Raw genomic sequence first — 23,568 nt, forward strand, 5'->3', positions numbered from 1 at the left:
CTCTCTGTATCACCACTACATCCTAACCTGTAATTTTGGCAATGTCCCTCCTCTACATAAAAACCTCTACAAACCTACAGAAACCTCTATGACTAATTTCTAACTACAATGAATTCATTTATTTCTCTCTTTCCAAAATGTGTACCCTCTTTTTCCCTAATTAACCATCTGTGGAAGACATCCTATTTACCCAAAGACTTTGTTCATACTCAGTTCCTATGACTCTGCTCCTCGCCTCTCCAAACAAAATTACTTGATGTATCAATAATAGTTTCCCTTTGTGGCAAGCGTAAAAATATGCTTTTTATGTTTAACACCCTCTTCTGAGATCCTGTTTGACATCAGGGATAACAGCCTCTCTCATGATACTAATCACTTTAGTCATGCTACCTCTAACAAGGTTTCTGATGTCCTCGCTACCTGCCCACTTCAACATAATTCATACTTCTGCCAGACTAGTTTTCCTTTTCCTTTGCTCTTCATCTGTTGCTCCACTGTGCCACTACTGACTGTTCACTCTCACTAAAAATTATCCTTGCCCAACTGGTCCTTGACCTTCTGTCTCATTCCTTCTCAAGCTCCTAATAGACTTTTAGGCTCACAAGAGCAATACCCTCTTTTGTACCAATATGTCTTCATAGTACGCTGAATAGTATGGTAAAGTGATGCATTGTGAAATATTGATCATAAATAATATTATGATATTTTCTGTTTTAGAAATCTCTGACCTTGCTGCACACAATCTCCTCTATGCTGGTAAGATTTTTAATTATAATCCGATATGCTTTGTGGTACATATGTTAAACTCTTAGGCTCTATGTCCTGATCAGACAAGGACATCCTCTGCCACCAGCTCTATACCTAGACGAAACAGGGACAACCTACGTCATAGCTTCTTTGTCTTTGTGTTAGCCTTGGTCATTTTTGCTGCTATTTGCAGGAATTATTTTCAGTGGGTAGCAGAGCCTCTTACTTAACAAAAAGCTGATAAGCACCAGGCAGTGTCCGTTTTTTTTAGTGCTTGACTGGACCTAACCTCTCTGAGGTAGATAAAGACTAGGTAGATAACCAAAGGACCCAAAGAACCCTGGAAAACTCAGAGACGCCTGTGACGGATCGTCCTGTGCCCCAGACTGGACACATCCGGCCGTCAGCTCTTTCCCTCTCCCAGTAAGCGGACGCGCTGCGGCTGTCCGAAGAAAGCAGTCACAGACCAGCACTTCCCTCAATCATGAGACAGGACTTCATGCTTTGAGCTTAAAACAGAACTCTCTTTATTACAAACACACAGAACTTATATACAATCTCCATTCACTGTGCACCGAACCCAACCCCCAATCCTATCGGCCACATCCCATCACAAATCCCATCAGCCACATCCCCTCACAAATCCCATCGGTATACAGGGGATGTATCAAGTAAGGGGATTAAGGGATACAATGGGTTTCTCCCACCTGTGTTATCCCCCCTGTAGTGCGGGTGCTGTCTGGGCAGACAGGGCTGTGCTGGCTGATTAAGAGCCCCAGCCAGATTATAGGATTGTCTCTTTGAAGGCTGGAGCTGCAGCCACATTCAAACCGGGTACACATAAATATAATAATAATAATAACAGTGAAGATCAGACATGGTTCTTCACAACGCCCACTTTAAAAAGTGGGGTGTTTAGATATTTCTCCAGCTGCAGTAGAAGGATATACGCTTATTCTATTCTGAAATATATACCATCTATGCAGAATCCTGTGTCTATCGCTTTTATGAAGTGCACTCATTGCATCAAGCCTTCCATAATCATTCTTTATCCACTTTAGCTGACAAGGGCTTTTCTGTTAACAAAAAAAAAAACATTCCAGGGAACTTCCCAGGGTGGGCCATATGGTGTTTGTATATGGGTTGTTAACCTTTTCAGTGCTGTAGTGCAAAACCTTTGTGTCCATGTTGCCAATGTGCCAAATTGATGGGTAGGTGCCCGACCATACTCTGGATCAAGCTTGGCTCTGGCACTTTAAGGTCAGTGGGAGATAAAATGACTTAAAGGGTGACTCAGACTGGATATACCTAGCTGTACGCTATGCTCTTACACAAGGGCAACATGCATACATGTGAAAATACCAGGTATATAAAGCATCTTTAGACTCTACCTTCTTTAGTTTAGTTCAAAAAACTGGGTTTTATATATGATCATAGATTTAAAGAAAAGTCTTACTTGGCATGAAAAACACAATATAGTGTTACAGCACTTAATGGAAAAGAGGGAAATTATGTCATTTCTAAGAGCTTAATAGTAAGGATGAAAGTCATAAATGATTACTTTAATGCAATATGTGTAATTGTGTATTTGTTTTTACAAAAGCATTTCTGGAACAAAAAAACAAACTTTGCCAATTCTGGTTTTACCAATGTTCAGTTTACCAAACAGTTTTCTACCAAAAAAAATAACATTACTCATCAGTAGTTTGTGGTTGGGATTTTTATAGAACTAAATGTACAGCCATAAGAATACCTCTGATATCTTGATGTCTATGTTATTTCATATTGTGTGTTCACTCAGCTTTCTTCTTGGGTTATATTGTTGTGGTGATGTATATGTTACTATGCTAGTTGTAAATCAGAATAATTAGTTTCAGGTTGAAAGTAGATTCATGGCACAAAGAGCAGTATGACCTGTTTATGTACATTGAGTGAAAAATACCTAAAGCTGCAACTTTCTGTATCTAATTGGGTGTGGTGTCATCACGGCTTTTCTGGGATTAAATGGGGATGAAAGGCCTGCAAGGTTTGGAGAATCTGTATCCACTGATTCTGTTAGACAAAGCCTCCTAATGGCTAACATCATTAATGGCATTATGGTTGTTTTTCTAGATTCTGGTTAAGCAAAAGAAAATCAAAATTAAATTAATTAGAGGAGTGGCAAAATGTTTTAAAATATACAATCGTCTTTACAGAGATTAACAAATGAATTAAGGATGCACTAATCCTCACAAATATAATCTGACAATGCTACCAGCTAATTTATCATAACATGATTCCAATACCTGCCAGTGCTCCACTCAAGGGTGTCATATCACCTTCTATTTGAAACTTAAGCCTTTAATTGTTTCCACAATTGAAACAAATACTGTGCCTCCCAGATATTCTGAAAAAGAGAAATGTTTTTATTGAAACTGTACTATCCCTTTAAAAATAAGTGATCTCCTAGTTGTTCTGTTTTTTTTTCTTTGACCAATAAGTGGTTCATTCTAAGTCATAACCGGTTTCAAATGCCAACATGACAGTTGTCCGTCTCAATATTTTACCATTGTTCAATACGCTGAGGAATGTAAAGCTGATATAGACTATTGTGATTATACATTTCTTAAGACATTTAGGTTGATTTTGGCTGTCAAAACAATTATAAAGTGCTAGAATACCCTTAAGGGAGACAGAGTGAATCTGCAATGTCACTCATTTAGGGGGTACTCAGAAGTTGACTTAACCCTACTCCATTGTTAGCATTATCCATCCAGCTTTAGAGTGCTCCTCACATGAATACATGAAAGGATACCATTACTATGTGCTGGAATATTAATGTAACCCTGGCCGGTGAGGCCAATAGAACAGTATGTTTTACAAGGCAATCTGCTGCCAAACAAATATTATTTAAACTTACGAAGATAGCAATACAGAGTTACTAATTAAATTTTTAACACCTCGCTTTGGAACAGTTGGAAGAAAAGCATTGGTAGCAAACATTCTAATAATGATTTATCATTACTTTACATTTTCAGCTCCCACTATTATTACAGTAGATCCCACCGTTCAGACTTCTCCACTGAATTTCACAGGTGTGTATTAAATACACAAGTTTCAACACAATCACTAACAAGTTACTAATCTATATAGTGTTAAGATATACTCTACTAACTCAAAATTTAACTAATAATTTTACATCTACTGTAAATTCTACAATGTGCTGTTGCTTAAAAGCTGTAGTCCTGCAGATTAGTTATTAACTTGTATACTATCCATTAGATATTCAATAGAAATATTTATAGACGTATATATGGAGTGTTTTAACTGCAGGATGTTTTGCAAAAATATTCAGCTGACTAGAACTTCCATTAAAAGCAGCATAGGGGCTGGTCCCAGGAGAATTGTGTTTCCAGTGCCCCCTCCTTCATGGACTTGGCAACTGGGTGATAACACCCTCTATCAGCTCAGCGCCCTAGACCCTGATTAAAAGCAATGGTCCTTAGGCTTAGTACTGTGCCGTACTACCATTTTGACTATTCCTTTAAGAGTACAATTTTTGCCTATTAGATCCTGACTTGTTGAAGATATAATCAGTATATGGGTATTTAGTCAGCACATGTCGCTTACAACAATTAGGGAGACTAAAACACAAAAATACCTTGGTACGGCAACAAAGCAAATTTTGATTTATGACAAACACCATTATAGAAGCAGGGCCATAACAGATGTTTGTCAACTCTGGACTGTACACAGATTTTTTATTTTTTTATTTTTACATTTATCTTGGGTATTAGTTACATAGATACATAGATACTAGACTTGTGCATTCGTATTCAGGCAAACATGAAAACGAACACGAAGGGTCCGTTTTTTTGTTGTTAAGCCCGAATACCGAACATACAAAAATGGCCGCGGCAAAACGTCTACTAATCTCCCTGGTCCCTTCCCCATCTAGCATACCTTATCTACGCAGCATCGCAGGGATTAACTGAAGCGGAAATCCGTAGGTTCGCCAGCAGAGACCACTGGTCTCCCTGCTCCAACAGTTCGCCGTCAGGAGTTAAAAAGGGCATGCGTCTGATTGTTAAGGCATTATAGCTTGTATTACAGTTTTGGCATACAGCCAACTCTTCGTGTTCGTCTTCGTGTGGGAAAAAATCTTTATATTCCACGAATATTCGCCCGTTCCTGTGTTCGGTTCGGGCAAACATTCTTGTACATTCTTGGTGTTCGTTTTTTTTCTTTGTTTTTTGCCGTTTTTTGTAGAAGGGGTTGATATGGGGTTAATGCAGTACGCGTTACTCACACAACCTTTTTAACTCCTGAAGGCGAACTGTTGGAGCAGGGAGACCAGTGCTCTCTGCCGGCCAAGTTGCGGCACCAGGATTTTAAAAGTCTGTACGAGCGACTCTATTGGTCGCCAGCAGGGGCCTCATCTGGCATCAACCAATGAAGTACAGGTGTACTTCATTGGTTGATGGTAGAGGAGGCCCCTGCAGGCGACCAATAGAGTTGCTTGTACGGCCATTTAAAATCTGGCGCCGAAGCTGCTGCGTAGTCAGTACCGCATTAACCCCATATTAACCCCTTGTACAAAAAACGAAACTAAGAAAAAAAACGAAGAATGTACAAGAATATTTGCCCGAACCAAACACAGGAACGGGCGAATATTTGCGGAATACGAAAAAATTTCCCCCCACGAAGACGAACATGAAGACAAACATGAAGATTTGGCAGGCGCCCAAGTCTAATAGATACCAACACTGTATGCCAAAACTGTAATACAAGTTTCAATGCCTTAACAATCACACACATGCATACTGCTACTTTCTTAATTCACACAGCACTTTCTTCAGAGACATGCAGGCAAGCAACATTATTTGGCCTCAATACACTCACATTTATTTGCATTATTTGCTGGTTGGTGAGCTTTTCCATCTGTATTGCAACTGATGTGCTGAAGTTTACCCGGGTGATAGAGAGAACTGAGGTAGATTGCCTAGTTCAATTGCACGTCAGCAAGCATTAAGACAGTGCTGACATGTAATTTATTTTACGTGCTAGAAATTTTTTTTTTTTTATTTCAGTGCAAACTTCATGTGAAACTGGTGGTCACTAATATTAAGCTCCTGTCCAGGTAGTTAGCCATCTGCTGTTTATGAGTCTTAGAAATGTGTGTGTGTTTTTTTAATCTAGATAACGTGTGTGTGTGTTACTCTAGAAAGTATATTGACCCCTATGCAGTCTGTCTATGCCAGAATCAGGTCAGCTGAGATCTACAATATGCAAAGCCTACCATGCATAGGCTCCTTCTAAAACAATATATATAAAATGATGTATTCAAAATCTTCCTGTCTTCTTCTATGTATCCATCTGCATCATTATTGCAAATTATATGTCATACAATCTACCCCTCTTATTCACTGTAACTTGTTCCTCTTTTTGTAGTTGTACATATACTTAAAATATGCACTTAACTGTATTTGGTTTACTGTAAAATCTAATGTATACTCACATTTAGAAAATATTATGATCTTATAAGTAAAGCTTTTCTGAACATTTACCTCTAAACTCAGTAAACAAGTAATACATGCATATTATAAGCAAGAGTTCATGATGCATTTTAACATATTCTTCTTCTAGCTGAACACATCATACATTTACAGACAATTCTGGTTTTATTTGATTGGTTTTAATGGTTTTTAACAGGTTGTGGTGTAGGAGGGCCTACCCTGTCTGGCAAAATAGTAGGGGGAACTGCTGCTTCTCTTGGTGCTTGGCCATGGCAGGCCAGTCTACATGTGAATGGTTATCATAAATGTGGAGCGTCGTTGATCAGTGATTCTTGGCTCGTTGCTGCTGCTCATTGTTTTAATGTGTAAGTGAATGTAAATCCTTGTTTTTTTATTGTTTATCAAATAATATTTATACAGTTATTTTATATGCTCTATTGGATTGGCTTCAGTAACAGTGCCTTAAAGGCTTTGTTTTATATAATGAACTTGTAACGGGTTCACTAAGAGAGCTGTAGTCACTCCCAGAAATCACCCAGATCTCTCCTCCTGTTGTCCCAAAAACATGCCCATCCCCAGTTAGCATGGAACCCTGCTATGTGTACCCAATAAGTAGACACAAAACTACCTTCAATTGAGTACAGCAAGAATAAACTAGGTTTCAAAGCTAGGTTTCAAATATTGTTTCAAAAACATGTTCAAATTACCAAGAAGTTGAGAAGTCAAGGGTGGAGCTTACTGAAGTTGCCTATTCGCACATGCTAACTGGCACCTTTTTAGTGCTTGTCCTCATTTTTACTAAAACAACATGCAAAATATTGAATTATAGAATTTTGTAATAGCATAATATATTCAAAAGACAGTGTCGCTCAGTGATGTAAACACAGTGATGTGAATTTAGAATAAAAATTTCCCTTTTTTTCTCTTCAGGTTCTCTAATGCCAATCAGTGGACAGTTGTTTTAGGAACCATTTATTCAACCTCAGGACCCCAGTTACAAGTCCACGAAATAATTATTCATGAAAATTACACCATGTTAACTCATAGAAATGATATTGCGCTTCTTAAATTGTCTGTTCCATTAAACTTCACAAAGTATGTTCGGCCAGTATGTCTACCAGAGACATCAGATGTGTTTCCTGACAACTCTTCTTGCTATGTTACAGGATGGGGAGCACTTAAAGAAGGGGGTACGTAGATAACATATATAATTATAAAATTGTTCTTATCCTTTTTAAACCTGTCAGTCACATGGTCCATGTTAGCTAAAGCACCAATCACACCATCCGCTAAATTATTTTTCCATTGATTTCTAATGGTAGGGCTTGTTATATCTTACATATCAGAGCTCCATTTTCCCAGGTATTCAGGAGCCATGTTCAATAAACAAGGTCAGTTAGGTAAACATGAATGATTTTATGGTCCTGGAACAAATACTGAAATATGGAGAGATTTCTTAAATATCAATAAGGCCATTTTGACATGTTGGGGTTGATACTGAACAGAGCATTTTGCTTTAAATTTAATGCTTCCACTGCCTTTGTGATAAGTACATAATGATTTGCCTATAAAAAGTGGTTTAAATTATTGGCTGATTTGTTGGCATAGCAATAAAAAAATGTCTTGTACCAGTATCCTTTTTTATTCTTCTCTATTGTACTGTTTTTTAAAGAGAATGAATAGAAACATTGTGTGGCCCACACCGTGTATATGTGGGGTAACAATTTAACATGTCTGCATGTATACCCGTGAAATATTGCTAGTCCTAAATCCTAAATGATATAATTATACTCCACACCTACCTTGTTTTTTTATGGTCAGACTTGATGAATATTATTCCAACCCTAACCATTGATCACTTTAGCTATCAAATTTGCAAGCTATGTGTGGAATCATTGAATTGTTTCTCCACTTACTAAATCTCTGTAATGGAAAATAAATGATGTTTTATACATTTTTGTGTCACCAAAAACACTGTGAAAAATAGACTAAACCCCAAAATACTTTTTTTTGTTAAATTAACTGAGATTTATTTCTGTCTTTGCATCCCAGATATTTTCATTGTATAACATATGTTTCCTGTTGATGAGTAATTGAAGAAAGGCCACCTAATGACCATGCCTTTCCATTATTCTTTTAAAGGTGGGCCATCTTCAATTCTGCAACAAGCGGAGGTGACGATCATTAGTACAGCTCAGTGTAGCAGTGCAGAAATGTATGGAAATAAGATAGGACCCTCAATGATATGTGCAGGCTATGTGGAAGGCACAGTTGACTCCTGTCAGGTAAGACTGAGATTTTGCAATGAGTATTTTAGCTGCCTATAATATTGTAGAGTTTGTGGGAGGGCTTCGTTTTGTTTTTTGCTTTTTGCAAGGTTTATTTTGGTGTGATGGCTTTCCATTTTGAACATAAAAAAGCAAACCATTTCTAAAATAGTAAAATATCTAAATTGGGTGAATAATTATTGATGTTTTAGAACTTTTTGTAAAGGAAGCCCATATACATGATTTGTGCACCAGCGGCACACAGAATCATCTCCCTGGATCATCATTATAAATCTACTTATGTATTTCCATCTGGAATATACCGTATTGGCTTGATTATAGGCAGCACCCGATTATAGGCCGCACCCTAAAAGTTAGGTGCTTTTTTAAAGAACATTTTTGATTTTTAGAAAAAATACACATTAGTGGAATAGTAAAACAGTATTCTAACTAACACACTATATTTTAACATTTTTGGTATCTATTATACAGTTATTCAACATATGTTACATACAAACAGAAAACCAATAGCCATTTTAATGCACCTTACTTATAGATAGGCCCCTAGATATGTTGCCACTCTGCCCCTGGATATGCTGCCACACTGCTCCCTAGATATACCCCCCTAGACTTACCAATGCAGACTCCCTTGCTGGCACTCCACCCGTGGGTTGTCCACGGCTGCCGGAGAGTAGGATCCAGGTCCCCTGCAGCGCTGCGGGGGATCTGGATCCTAACCCTGCTGCCCGGAACTGCGATATGAATTGCGCATTCTTGCACTAAACCTCGAATATAGGCCGCACCCTCTCCTTTAAAGACTTAAAGTGCGGCCTATATTCGGGGCAAATATGGTAAATGTTGTTTTTTTTTCTTTCTTCAAATAGGGAGACTCTGGAGGACCTCTAGTCGCAAAACAATCTAGTGGTACATGGGTTCTTGCCGGAATTGTGAGCTTTGGATATGGATGTGCTTTACCCAATAAACCTGGTGTGTATGCCAGAGTAAGTTACCTACGCAACTGGATTACAAATAACTCTGGTCTATAACAGCAACTCAGGACTCAGAATAAATGTACAACTACCTTCATGGCATTTTGGCAAATATTATATGAACTGTATAGTTTAATGCTGTCATCATGACAATTTACAAAAACAGAGTTTAATATTTAAAGGTGCTAGTCACTAAAATACAACTTGACTATGGATCACTGGCTGTGAATCATGCAAAGTTTGTCAATTACAAGGTTATTTTTTAAATTAAATTGTACTTTCTAAATAAACACTTTAGTCAACACTGTCTCAATTAGAGAGTATTTTAGCCATCAGTTGTTTGTTAATTTACAACCACACTGTTCAATTTATTTACATTTGTATGGATGTATTGGAAATTGGGTATGTTTTTAACACTATTGCATTTTTTTAGACCTGTGAAGTTGTTAAATATATTAATATTTAAAATAGATATTCTGGTAAATTTAATAGTAGCTTAGCGCACCGACATTTTTTCTTTTCCAAATTTAATAGTATCCAAGGTCTATCAAATAACAATGTGATAATGTTTTTAATGTATTATTTTTTTTTTGTATTTATTTTCCTGTTATACAGGAATATTTTACACTCTTGCAATTTGCCTTTTGTTAAAAGGTGTATATAAATGAATCCACAAGACTGTACAAAAGTCTGTTACTGTTTGATTTTTCATGTCACTAATTAAATTGTTTATTTAAAAAAGCTATTTGTCGTGGTTCTATATTCTGTAATATTATTCAGTATGAAATGATTTTTTTAAATATTTTTCATATATTTCATCTCCAATTTTGTACTTAACAATATTTCTTACAAAACACCTGTCACATCATGTTGTACACATCTCAATCGATAAACTCCTGGTGGACGACCCTTTTGCTATGCATCTATCGACTATCTGGCCATTACTACTGGACATTTTGCAAGTGGCCAGATATCTACTCTTCCTATTATTTTAGTTAGACAGTCCAAAAAATAAAGTTAGTCTGACAAGTTCTAGACCTTGCAAACAATTTACATCTAGATTCCTCAATCTATTAATTTAATGGTTCCATTAATTTTCAAACTACTGCTGTAAGACTCGGTTTATGATTGCCAACTTCAAGACTTCTGAAACTACTCATGTCAATAGTGACTAATTGAATAAGTCTGCCAGGACACTCCAAAGCTCTTTTATCAACTCTGGATGTATCCATCAGGTCCAATGGATTTGTCTATTTTTATCTTGGTGTCAGGGTTCAGCCCCAGCCCTGGAAACTGCCCCTTTTAGAGGTCTGCCTGTTTTTACGACTATAATCTATACATAATCTGGCCAGTATTATTATTATCATTATTTTGAGAATATGCACCTTATTATGTTTGCATGGATAAATATTCTTGATTTGGCAATGCCTACAAAACCACATGAAAAGCAGTAAAAAACAAATTTTTTTTTGTCATGATCTATGACATTCAATGAATTAGATCATATATAAGTACACAAATTAGCGGCATATTGCAAGACCGATAAATACCAGTCTATATTTAGAGATCATGTATTTTAGCCCTTTTTCACTAAGTACATTTATAATAATCTTACACAGTTTTTATGATTAAAATCATGCACTTTAGCACTAGTATATGGATTTCATGATGATTAGTAAAATAGAACTGCATTCTCCTTTAAACATTGGGTATACACAGGTCAGTACCTTAATATAGCTTTTAGGAACTATGGCAATTAGCGAATTAGTCCCTGAATAGATATTGCTCTTTTCAAAGCTCTCTCTCTCCAGTGTATGCACTTTAGCACTAATATATGATTTTAATGATCACTGGTGGAATAGAACTTCTATTTAACTCTCACGATCTATGGCAATCAAGGAAGTACATCAATTAGTGGCATCGACAAAATTTCTGCTTAGATTTAGAGAACATGCGGTTTAGCATCCTTTTTATTGGGTACACTTAATTAAAATAATCTCTCATAGCTTTTATGAGTATATTTTATGCACAATTTAGTGGGTAATAGTTACTCTTAAGTAAGATTTTTTTATATATTATGGGGTCTTTTTTTTTTTTTTTTTTTAACTCAGGATGGATATAGATCCGTAACTACTTTAAGATCACGAGTTATAACTCTTACAAAAGCATGCACTTTAGCACTAATATATGGATTTCATGACGATTGGTGAAATAGATCTTTAAATACTGAGTATATACATATTACCACTTTAGCACAGTTTTAGGATCTATAGTAACTAGAGATTTAGTCTCTAAATAGATAGGGCTCTTTTATAAGTCTTCAATTATGGTTATACTTGAAGACTAATATTTATTTCTTAATTTTTCTCTTTAAAAGAGCACTAATATATGGTTTTCATGATGATTGCTAGAATAGAATCCTAAATATTGGGTATACACGTATTAGCACTTTTGTACAGCCTTTAGGATTTATGGTAATCAGTGTATTAGTTTTCAAATAGATATGGCTCTTATATAAACCTTTACATTTTTGGTATATCTGAAGACTGATAATTATTCCTTAATTTTCTTTTCTTAAAAGAGCAGGCACTTTAACATCAACATATGGACTTTACCACGATTTCTGGGATAGAATCTTTAATATTGGACATACACATATTAGCACTTTAGGATAATTTTTAGCATCTATGGTATGTAGTGAATTAGTCTCCAAATGGATAAGGCTCTTTTTTAAGTCTTCAAAGTATTGATATATCTGAAGACCGATATCTATTTCCTAATCTTTCTTTTTAAAAGAGTATGCACTTTAACACTAATTTATGGATTTCATGATGATTGCGGGAATAGAACCGTAAATACTGGATTTATGTATATTAGCACTTTAGTATATCTTTTAGGAGCTATGATAATTAGAGAATTACTCTCCAAATAAATACGGCTTCTTTATAAGCCCTCAAATATTGGTATATCAGGTATATTTTTTTTGCCTCTCTGCAATAATACCATCTAATGGGTTCCCCTACACTCCTCCTTTTGGTTCATTATGAACCTAAGTATGTATTTAGATAATATGCTTATCCTTAAAATACATAAGTCTTGTTTATTTATGTTGAGAAATATTTTCCTTTATGTTTGTTTTATGTTTATCTATATATACGAGAGTCTTCGGGATGGAGCTATATTTTTTGAGGTTAAGGAAATATATTTGGATTTTGTGCGAGATACAGCTCCTGAAGTAAACCGAGTCAAAGATATAAAAAATTACCTTACAATGCACGATTACAAATGGATCTGCATAGGTTGGAGGCTTGGGCTGGGATGTGGCAGATGAGGTTCAACACAGATAAATGTAAGGTTATGCACATGGGGAAGAAAAATCCAGGCTGGGAATATGTATTAAATGGGAAAACACTGGGGACGACTGACATGGAAAAGGACTTAGGAGTTTTAGTTAACAGTAAATTTACCTGTAGCGACCAGTGTCAGGCAGCTGCTGCTAAGGCAAATAAAATCATGGGGTGCATCAAAAGGGGCATAGATGCTCACGACAAGGAAATAATTCTACCACTGTACAAGTCACTAGTCAGACCACACATGGAATACTGTGTACAGTACTGGGCACCAGTGTACAAGAAAGATATAGTGGAGCTGGAGAGGGTTCAAAGACGGGCAACCAGAGTAATAAGGGGAATAGGAGGACTACAGTACCCAGAAAGTGTCAGGATCCACTCACTGCTGCCTGAACCATGGCTGAATTATACTTCAGGCTAATACATCTGCTACCACTAGTGGCCACCCTCCTCCCTCTGGAGTGATCTGACCCTGATTATCAGGTACAGCTGCGCCTCATGAATTGAGTGAAGCCCTGCCTTTAAAAGACCTGCCCTGCCCTTCAGACAGGGCCTTGGCATTGTAGTTGTAGGACTGCCTGTGCCTGTGCCTGTGCCTGTGCCTGTGCCTGTGCCTGTGCCTGTGCCTGTGCCTGTGCCTGTGCCTGAACCCGTGCCTGTGCCTGAACCCGTGCCTGTGCCTGTGCCTGAACCCGTGCCTGTGCCTGAGCCCGTTCCTGTACCCGAGCGTAAGTCCGCACCCGTGCATGAACCTGTACACGTGCCTGGCCCGGTAGTACTCCGTTCCCGGCTGCCCTGCCAGTGGGCCTCCGTTCCCGTCCGCCCTGCCAGTGGGCCTCACCTGTACCTGGACCTGTACCTAAACCTGCCTGTGGGCTTACCTGCCAGTGGGCCCGCACCCGAGCCTGTACCTGTGCCTGAACCTGCCTGTGGGCTTAACTGCCAGTGGGCCTGCACCCGAGCTTGTACCTGTGCCTGAACCTGCCAGTGGGCCCGCACCCGAGCCTGCACCTGCACCCGAGCCTGCACCTGCACCCGAGCCTGTACTTGCCTCAGCTCCCGTCTCTCTGCCTCAGCTCCCGTCCTTTCCAGTTCTGCTACTCTGTCTGTACCTACCTCTCTGTCACCATGCATAAAGGGGTACAGACAGAGTCCCCCGTATCCCCTGCACATGGACTCCTACCAGACCTGCTCGCCCGGGTCCTGACAGAAAGATTATCAGAATTAGTGTTATTTAGTTTGGAAAAAAGACGGCTTAGGGGGGACTTAATAACTATGTATAAATATATAAGGGGGCAGTACAGAGATCACTCCCAGGACCTATTTATACCCAGGACTGTATCTATAACAAGGAGGCATCCTCTATGGCTGGAGGAAATAAGGTTTCTACACCAGCACAGACGGGGGTTCTTTACAGTAAGAGCGGTGAGATTATGGAACTCTCTGCCAGAGGAAGTGGTAATGGTAAACTCAATAAAAGAGTTCAAAAGGAGCCTGGACGTGTTTCTTGAAAGCAATAATATTACAAGTTATGGATATTAGATTAATAGGGAGAGAACGTTGATCCAGGGATTTATTCTGATTGCTATATTTGGACTTGGAAAGGAATTTTCCCCCTGCTATGGGGCAATTGGCATCTGCTTCATAAGGGTTTTTTGCCTTCCTCTGGATCAACACAGTAGGGACACAATATGTATTTAGGTTGAACTTGATGGACTTTGGTCTTTTTTCAACCTTTTGAACTATGTTACTATGTTACCTTCATATAAATGGGGGTTAAATGCATCTCAGTTAATACTCAGGGGCTGAACTCGCCAATTAAAAGAAATAGGGTATATGCCTGCTTACGAAAGGAAAAGATTGATGTTGCATTTTTTCAAGAAACTCACTGGAGGAACACTGATAAAATCAGGAGGGGGCGCTAGATTATACCCACATACCTACCAAGCTTCAATGCCAAATAAGAAAAAAAGAGGAGTGGCAATTACATTTTCTAATAAGATACAAACTAAATTGAACTTCCTTGAACAAGATAAAGAAGGTCGCTATCTCATCTGGGTCGGCACATTAAATGATATAAAATATAGGTTAGTTAACATCTATTTTCCCAACACAGAGCCACTCTCACATCTCCAACACATCTTGGATAGAGTAGATAAAGTGAGAATAGGAGCTCTTATAATGGCCGGAGATTATAATTGCTTCCTTGATGATAAAATGGATAAAGAAATAGGCAAAAACAAGTCTATTACCAAAAATTTTAAAAAAAGAGCTAAATCTTTCTGCAAAATGATACAAAGAGCCAATTTGTACGATTTATGGAGAATAAAACATCCTACAAGAGATTACTCACATCTCTCAAGAGTTCACAACACTCAGACCATAGTTTTATTCAGTTTGAATTAAAAGACAAGTAGGATTCATTTCCATTTACAACCTGGCGTCTAGACGACTCCATTCTTTACTCTTAGGAAAACAGACAATATATTTCGGAGATGACTAAGATCTTTTTCCTAGAAAACAAAATAGGACAAACATCACAAGCTATTAGATGGTGTGCTTATAAGGCGGTTATAAGGGGCTATTTTATTAAAATAAAAAAAAAGATGACACTGACCAATGAACAACCACTGAATGAATTATATATTTCATACTATAATTTATTTATTTATTTATTTTTAAATCAAAATTTTTATTGTTTCGTAAGATAGAAGTACACACAAGCTAAGGGAAGGTGAACAAAGAAAAAGGAAAAAAAAAAAAAGGATGGGAGGGTACACAGAAAACATACAGTGAACAGTAAACACCTGTCGCAGCAGGGTAAAGTAAGGCACAGAAAATATCGGCGGTAGGAACACAAATCTCCCACACATCCTAACACCTCAGGGCCTGTGTCGCAGGGTCAGTTAAGAAGCGTGACCAGTAGAACCAGAGACGCTCATGCTTATCAACCCGGTTAGTAGACCTAGCCACCAAATCCTCTAGATGGCGTACATTTTCCACTCTCCCGACCCATTCTTGCAGCGATGGCGGAGTCGGCGAACCCCAGTGCAGGGGAATTAAAGCTTTGCCCTCATTTAACAAATGCCGAACCACCGATTTCTTATAAGCCGATATTGACAGAGAAGTGTGATGCAGCAAACAATTAACAGGATGAAAAATAGGGGGAAAATCAGTGAAATGGTGTAAAGTGTCATGTACGGCTTTCCAAAATGGGACGATAAGGGGACAGTCCCACTAAATAAGAAGGACGGACCCACCCTGCGACCCACACCTCCAACAGACATCCGGGCAGTCAGGAAATATAGCGTGCAGACGCGAAGGCGTGCGATACCACAATGAGAGAAGTTTGTATGACATCTCCTGGGTTTTAGTGCTAATGGAACACCCATGCGTCAGCACAAAGATCTTCTCCCATTCAGCCCTAGACAATGACACATTCAATGCCCGTTCCCACTTACCCACATAGGGGGGCAAGGGATCATCCGTGTGATGGACAAGGACCCGATACAACACAGAAACACCATGGGACGGGATGACATCTCGCAGATGCAACGATTCAAAAGAGGTGGGCCCCCGGACCAGATTATGTCGCTGTGGGATGGATCGAATGTAGTCCCGCAACTGCAGATACTGAAGGGTCTGAAGCATAGACGGAGCGGCAGCGCCAAAAAGAGCAGACATAGGGAGGAGCTCAGAGCCACCCATATAGGACCCAATCGTCGGAGAATCAGCAGAAGTCGCCAACAAGAAACCACCTCCAGACATAGCAGGGGGAAAGTCAGGATTATGACGAAGGAGAGTCTGCGGCGAGGGATACGTCATGAGGCGAAAGGTACGGTGAGCATTCTGTAAGGCCCGAAGGGTAGCCAAAACAAAAGGATTACCCCCACGCGCTCCTCCTAGCAACACACGGGTCTAACCATATAAGAGCTCGCAGAGGCACAGGGGAGGCAGCTGCCTCCAAGTTCACCCAAAGCTTATGGGACGGGCCATAACTCCACTCCAACGTCCTCAGAAGGTGGCAGGCCAAATAATAGGAACGCAGGCCTGCCTCCCGCATCCTTGGGCCTCTGTAGCATAGCCATAGCCAACCGTGGGGGCCTCCGAGCCCAAATAAATGCAATAAACATCGATCGCAGCGACGAAAAGAAAGAGCGCGGTATGGATATAGGTAAAGCCTGGAGCAAGTATAAAACCCTGGGAAGCACGTTCATCTTAAGGGTATGAACCCTACCGATCCAGGAGACAAAAAGAGAACCCCAAGCCCTAAAATCTTTGTGAAGCGCAGCCAGAAGGGGGGGAAAGTTGAAGCGATACAGAAGCCCCACGTTGACCGCAAGCCAAATACCTAAATGTTTCAACTTTTGCGAACACCACTTAAAAGGAAACAGGGAGGCCAGCGATTCAGCCTCAGCGCGGGGGAGAGTGATATTCAAAATCTCAGATTTTCCAAAATTAATCTTCAGATTCGAAAGGCGACCATACACCCGGAACTCCCGAAGAAGAACCGGCAGGGAAACCCTAGGGCCTTTGAGGGCAAAAAGCATGTCGTCCGCGAAGGCTATGGTTTTATGATGTACATCACCACTCACCACCCCCTGGATATCCGGGTTCGCCCGAACAGCCCCCAAGAAAGGCTCTAGAGACAATACAAAAAGCAGGGGAGACAGGGGGCAACCCTGCCTAGTGCCATTCGATATGGGGAACGAGTCCGAGAGCGCACCGTTAATCCGAATCCAAGCAGTAGGTTGAGAATACAAGGCAGACACCCAGCCCATCATGTGGGGACCAAGGCCAATCGCCGAAGGACAGCGAACATAAACGTCCAATCAAGCCGATCGAACGCTTTTTCCGCGTCGGTCGAGAGCAGTATGGCTCCAGAGCCCTGCTGCTTGATCAGATGAATGAGGTTGAGTGCACGAATAGTCCCATCCCTACACTCGCGACCCGGCACAAACCCCGACTGGTCCGGATGGACAAGGGCGGGCAAGAACCGGCCCAAAAGCAAAGCAAGAATTTTAGAAAACAATTTCACGTCTACGTTCAACAGCGAGATGAGCCTATAATTCCCACAAAGCTCCACATCCCTACCCTCCTTCGGGATCACAGAAATCATGGCAGCCAATGTATGGGGGTGGAAGGCAGCAGAGTTAAGGACATCCACCAGGTAAGGACCCAGGGTGTCGAAGAACTTTTTATAATAGGCCAGGAAAGACCATCAGGGCCGGGGCACCTCCCAGATTTAGAGAGCTTAACAGCCGTCCGCAATTCGTCGAGGCAAATTGGGGCCTCCAACCCCTCAGAAGCGCCAGCGGACAACTTCCTAGTCACATATTGAGCCAGATAGCGACGGATATCCAACTCACGAGCACCATCAGGATCAGAGAGGCCCTGGATGGGAGAACGATTATACAGAGCAGAATAAAAAGAAACAAATTCTCTGGCAATGTCTGAGGGAAGATGTCGCGCAACCCCATCCGAACAACGAATTTTAGGTATGTATGAACGTTGGCGATTCTTACGTAGGGCCCTAGCCAGATATTTTCCCGGCTTGTTACCGTGTTCATGATAAATTGCTTTAAGCCTGCCATAATGCCTCTGGGCTTGGTCATTAAGGAGTGCAGCAAGTTCCCCCCGAAGTGCAGTAAGGCGAACAAAGTCGCTATCCTGCAACGTAGCTTTGTGAACCCGTTCCAAATTCTCTATTTGTGTGTATAAACTACTGAGTTTGTGGGAGTAGTTTTTCTTTCTTTCAGCACCCAATCGAATAAGGTGACCCCTGATCACACATTTATGGGCCTCCCAAACCGTGGGAACGGGGATCCCCGGCGTCAAGTTAGTCAAGAAGTAATCACGGAGGGCATCCGCCATCACATCCGACACATGGGCATCAGACAATAGAGACTCATTCAACCTCCAAGTACTTTGAGTGGGGCGAGTGAGAAGGGATGTGAACGACAATGTAAGTGGGGCATGATCAGACCATGTTATGGGGCCATAGTTGGCGGTTACCAGGGACGATAGATAATAATGGGGCACACAGAGGCAATCTATGCGAGAATGCTGCTTGTGGGGAATAGAGAAAAAACTATAATCCCTATCCAAAGGGCGTAAAGCCCTCCAGCAGTCCACCAGCTGCTCCGCTGCAAGCAAGGCCTGGATTTTCTGCAAAAAGAACTAGAAAAAAATAGTTATTCCATGCATAAACTTAGAGTAATATATTATCACAAAAGCAATAGGCCTGATAAAATAATGACTAATCAGCTTAAAAAGAAAAGAGCTAACGATAAAATAACTAAAATTGGGTCAGATGATATCATACGAATGACCCCAGAGGCTGTGGCAGAAGGCTTCAGGTCATACTATGAAAAACTGTACAGCATTTCAACAAAAAACAATGATAAAGCTACAGAGGAATACCTGGAAACAGCGAATCTGCCGGCTCTATCAGACGATCAGAAAGATATATTGTACAGACCAATTGAGAAAAAAGAACTAAACAGTATAATTGATAAACTCCAAAAGTATAAAACCGGATGGATTTACTAACTTTTTCTACAAAACCCTAAAAATAGACATAAAAGACCAATTACTGGGAATGTTTGAGGAAATTGCGAAAGTAGGCCTATGCCCAAAAGAGATCTTGCAGGCAAATATCCTTCCAATATTAAAAAAGAATAAGAATCCAGAGGACCTAAAAAGCTATCGTCCCATCTCTCTAATTAATGTTGATATGAAATTGTTCTCCGCGATGTTGGCAGAAAGATTAAAACCTATGCTGAACACTTTGATTCACCCAGACCAGGTGGGCTTTGTACCTGGTAGAGATTCTACTAATAACACTAGACGTCTGATTGACGGGCTTGACCATGGTGAAAAAGCGGGATATCCCCTTCTGACCCTGTCACTAGACGCAGAAAAGGCTTTTGACAGGGTCAGTTGGGGATTCCTTAAAGCTACTCTTAGATCCTTTGGAATTACCGGTTGGTTCTATAAAGCTATTAGTTCGCTCTACTCAGACCCAAGTGCATGTGTTGTCGGCCAAGGGCTTTGTTCCAGTTGGTTTAATTTGAAAAATGGAACCAGACAAGGGTGCCCTTTGTCACCTATTCTATACATTCTTACTTTAGAATCTTTTGCTAAGAAGGTAAGAAATAATCAGGCTATAACTGGCATTAAGATTAACAACGAGGACTTTAAAATATCATTATTCGCAGATGATGTGATCATCTCTCTATCTAATTCAATAACTTCAATGAAATATTTCCTACAAGAAGTGGAAAACTATACTATACACTAAACTTAAACTTAAACTTAAATAAGACTATAGCTCAAGTGAGAAATACCAATCGCCGGACTATAGATAACTTATATGAATGTTTTTCTCATTCCCGAAAAAATTGGAAATATTGTGGAGAAAAACTTTCTCCGCCTCTTAAGATCATCAAATGAAGCTATCAGAGAATGGCACAAACTAAATCTTTCGTGGTGGGGTCGAGTTAATGCCCTTAATTCCTATTTGATGCCAAAATAGAACTATCTGTTTAGAATGCTCCCACTAAAGTTTCCTCAAAGTTGGCTCGATATTATACATATGAGCTTTATTAACTTTGGTGGCATGGGTTTTCCTCAAATAAAACAACAATATGAAGCCAGTATAGTATTGCCAAAACCAAAAATCAAGAATCTTCTAAGCAAAAGGTCTGGTACAAATTAGAATAAATAACCTGTGAAGTTAGTAGTTTAAACAAATTCATCTGGTCTTTAAAAGACAGAGACATAATAACTTATATTAAAGACAAAAATATAGTGCTAGAGAGCATCATACCGGAATGGCTAAAAATAAAAAAACGACTGGGCATTAAGGATAGATTAATCGATTCCTTAAGCGTTAAGATACTCGAAGAAGTTATTGAAGATATCTTCCTGATACATTGGTCACAGGCTGGAGTTAACTTAATTACTGACATTATGCTACATGGAAAGATGTCCCCTTTTCCTACTTTATTTAATAAATTTGCGTCAATAAAACTTACTATCTTTAACTGAGAGTCAAGAACTGTATAAACAAACACGTGGTCGGTACACAGGATGTTATATTTCAGAAATTAGCCCAAATTTTTTGCCCAAATTGTCCGGTAAAACTCCTCTCTAAATGCTCAGAATTAATGAGGTTAAAAGAAGGAAATAAGGCAATCATTAAGGTTATAACACGATGGGAGAAGGAATTAGACACCTCAATTTCGACAAACGATTGGCTAAAGGAGATTAGGAAGTTACCTTCCAGAATACATGACCTCTCTCTTCTGGAGACCCAATTTAAAGTCCTAAATAAATGGTATTTAGTACCAACCCGACTTACAAGAATGTCCCCAGCCAACTCTAACGTATGCTCGCGCTGCCGTCAGTCAATAGGGTCCTATCTGCACATCTGGTGGTCCTGCCCTATAGTTAGTAAGTTTTGGAAGGAGATCTTGTACTTTTTGAAATTTATAGATAATATTCTTATCCCAGACTCCCCTCTTTCTTTATTACTTTATTTAGGTTGGCCCCCCTGACTCAGGTACAGCTGAACCTAACCATCCATACATGTTTAGCAGCCAAAAGACTTATAGCTAGGGAATGGAAACAAGACAATCAATTTATTATGACACAGCTGGTAACCCAATTAAAATTTCAGGTTACAATGGAGAAGGAGGTCTCTCGGATCCTATATACATCATTTAGGAAAACTCAAATATGGGAAGTGTCTTCAAAAAATAAATAACGTAAATTCAGGCAGTTAGATCACCCATCTATAGACTTACCTCTTTTTTTTTTTGTTTGTTTGCTCCATGTCCGAAGACCTCACTGTCACCGTATGTTGTTTTTGCTGTTGTTGAGTATCGATGTAATCTTATGTATTGCTTTACAGTTGTTCGATAAGAACAAAGGTAAACAACATGCCAATGGTCACTACTATCTCAATATATATCGAATTACTGTTTTATTATATGTATTTATGTTATATGTAAATTCTGTCCTTTCTATTTTTTATATAAGAAAATAAAGATTATTTAAATAAAAAAAAATAAAAAATAAAGGTCTGCCTGGAGTTGAACTCTTCTCCACAGCTTGCTGTCTTGTTTATTTGTGTCTGTATTTTATGTACCTTTGCCCTCTTTCCCTTATACATCTGAGCATCTCAGCTCCTCGCTCCATCCCCTGCGTTCCTTGCCTTGTGCCCTGTCCTTTGTGGCATCCTGTACCATGTTTGTATTATCTGGCTATGTATAAAATCAATGTTCTATGTATTTATGTTCAGCTGTGTATTTATGTTCTGCTGTGTTTTGTTATACTATTACGCTGCCTCCAGGGGCGTAACTAGACGCCTCAGGGCCCGGGTGCGAGAATCTGTTAAGGGCCCCCCCCACCCCCTCACCCCCCCCCCCCCCAAAAACATGATTTTTACCCAACAATTATTTTTCAACTAATTCAACAAATTCAATTTACATATTGAATCATATCTGTAAAAAAATCAAAGAAAAAGGGGCGCATGTACAAAGGGCATAATCCAGGGGTGTCCAAGTTTTTTCTGCAGTGGGCCACTTCATCAGAATTGTATACGTGCGCGGGCCGCACTCATTTTTCACTGTGACAAAAAATATGGCCTTTAATAAAATATGCAGATTAAAATAAAGTAAAATGACACAAAACCTTTACTCTTCCTCTCACTGATTTCTGGGCCTTGAAAGTTTTGCGACTACAAATTCAGGATTCCCTAGATTTATTCTAGGGATGAACTAAAATGAAAATTCTGGACCAAAACATTCAGGGTTCACTTAGCCAAAACCGAAAATGACCCCCACCTTTAAAAATAATAATAAAAACTCACATGTTTAATAAAAGTAGGTAACACACAATTGGACAAAATTAGCAATATGACTTGGCATGATAGGAGTGTGATTGCTAACAGCAATCACACTCCTATCATACCCAGGCAACCAGTAAATGCTGGTACCTAGGCATGATGGGACTGTGCTCGCTGTGATTGCTGTTAGCAATCACACTCCTATCATGCCAAGTCAGCCAATACACGCTGGTACAGGATGGCTGTAAGTGATGTGCAGACCCCATACTGCTGGCAGCATCAATACACAAGGGGGGCAGCTAGCCAGGTTTCAGCATGTACTGGCTGACTTGGCATGATAGGAGTGTGATTGCTAACAGCAATCACAGTCCCATCATGCCTAGGTTCCAGCACTTACACATCCATCCAGTAAATGCTGGAACCTAGGCATTATGGGACTGTGATTGCTGTTAGCAATCACACTCCTATCATGCCAAGTCAGCCAGTACATGCTGGTACAGGGTGGCTGTAAGTGCAGACCCCATACTGCTGGCAGCATCACTACACAAGGGGGGCAGCTGGCCAGGTTTCAGCATGTACTGGCTGACTTGGCATGATAGGAGTGTGATTGCTAACAGCAATCACAGTCCCATCATGCCTAGGTTCCAGCACTTACACATCCATGCTATCACACACACACACACACACACACACACACACTCATTTATTCATATAATCATTAATTCACAGATTCATTCCCTCAATCACACACACTCATTCAAACACCGTCCCCACCCCCTTACCTGCACTGCATCTCCCTTCGATGCCGCTCACAGACTTCAGCAGGGGGCGCGGCCTCCCTCTGCCTTCTCTGCTAAAGCACAGAGG

This window comes from Sceloporus occidentalis, unplaced genomic scaffold, assembly GCF_023333645.1.
Source record: "Sceloporus occidentalis isolate IW3139 unplaced genomic scaffold, rSceOcc1.0.p SCAF_95, whole genome shotgun sequence".
Taxonomy (NCBI): domain Eukaryota; kingdom Metazoa; phylum Chordata; class Lepidosauria; order Squamata; family Phrynosomatidae; genus Sceloporus; species Sceloporus occidentalis.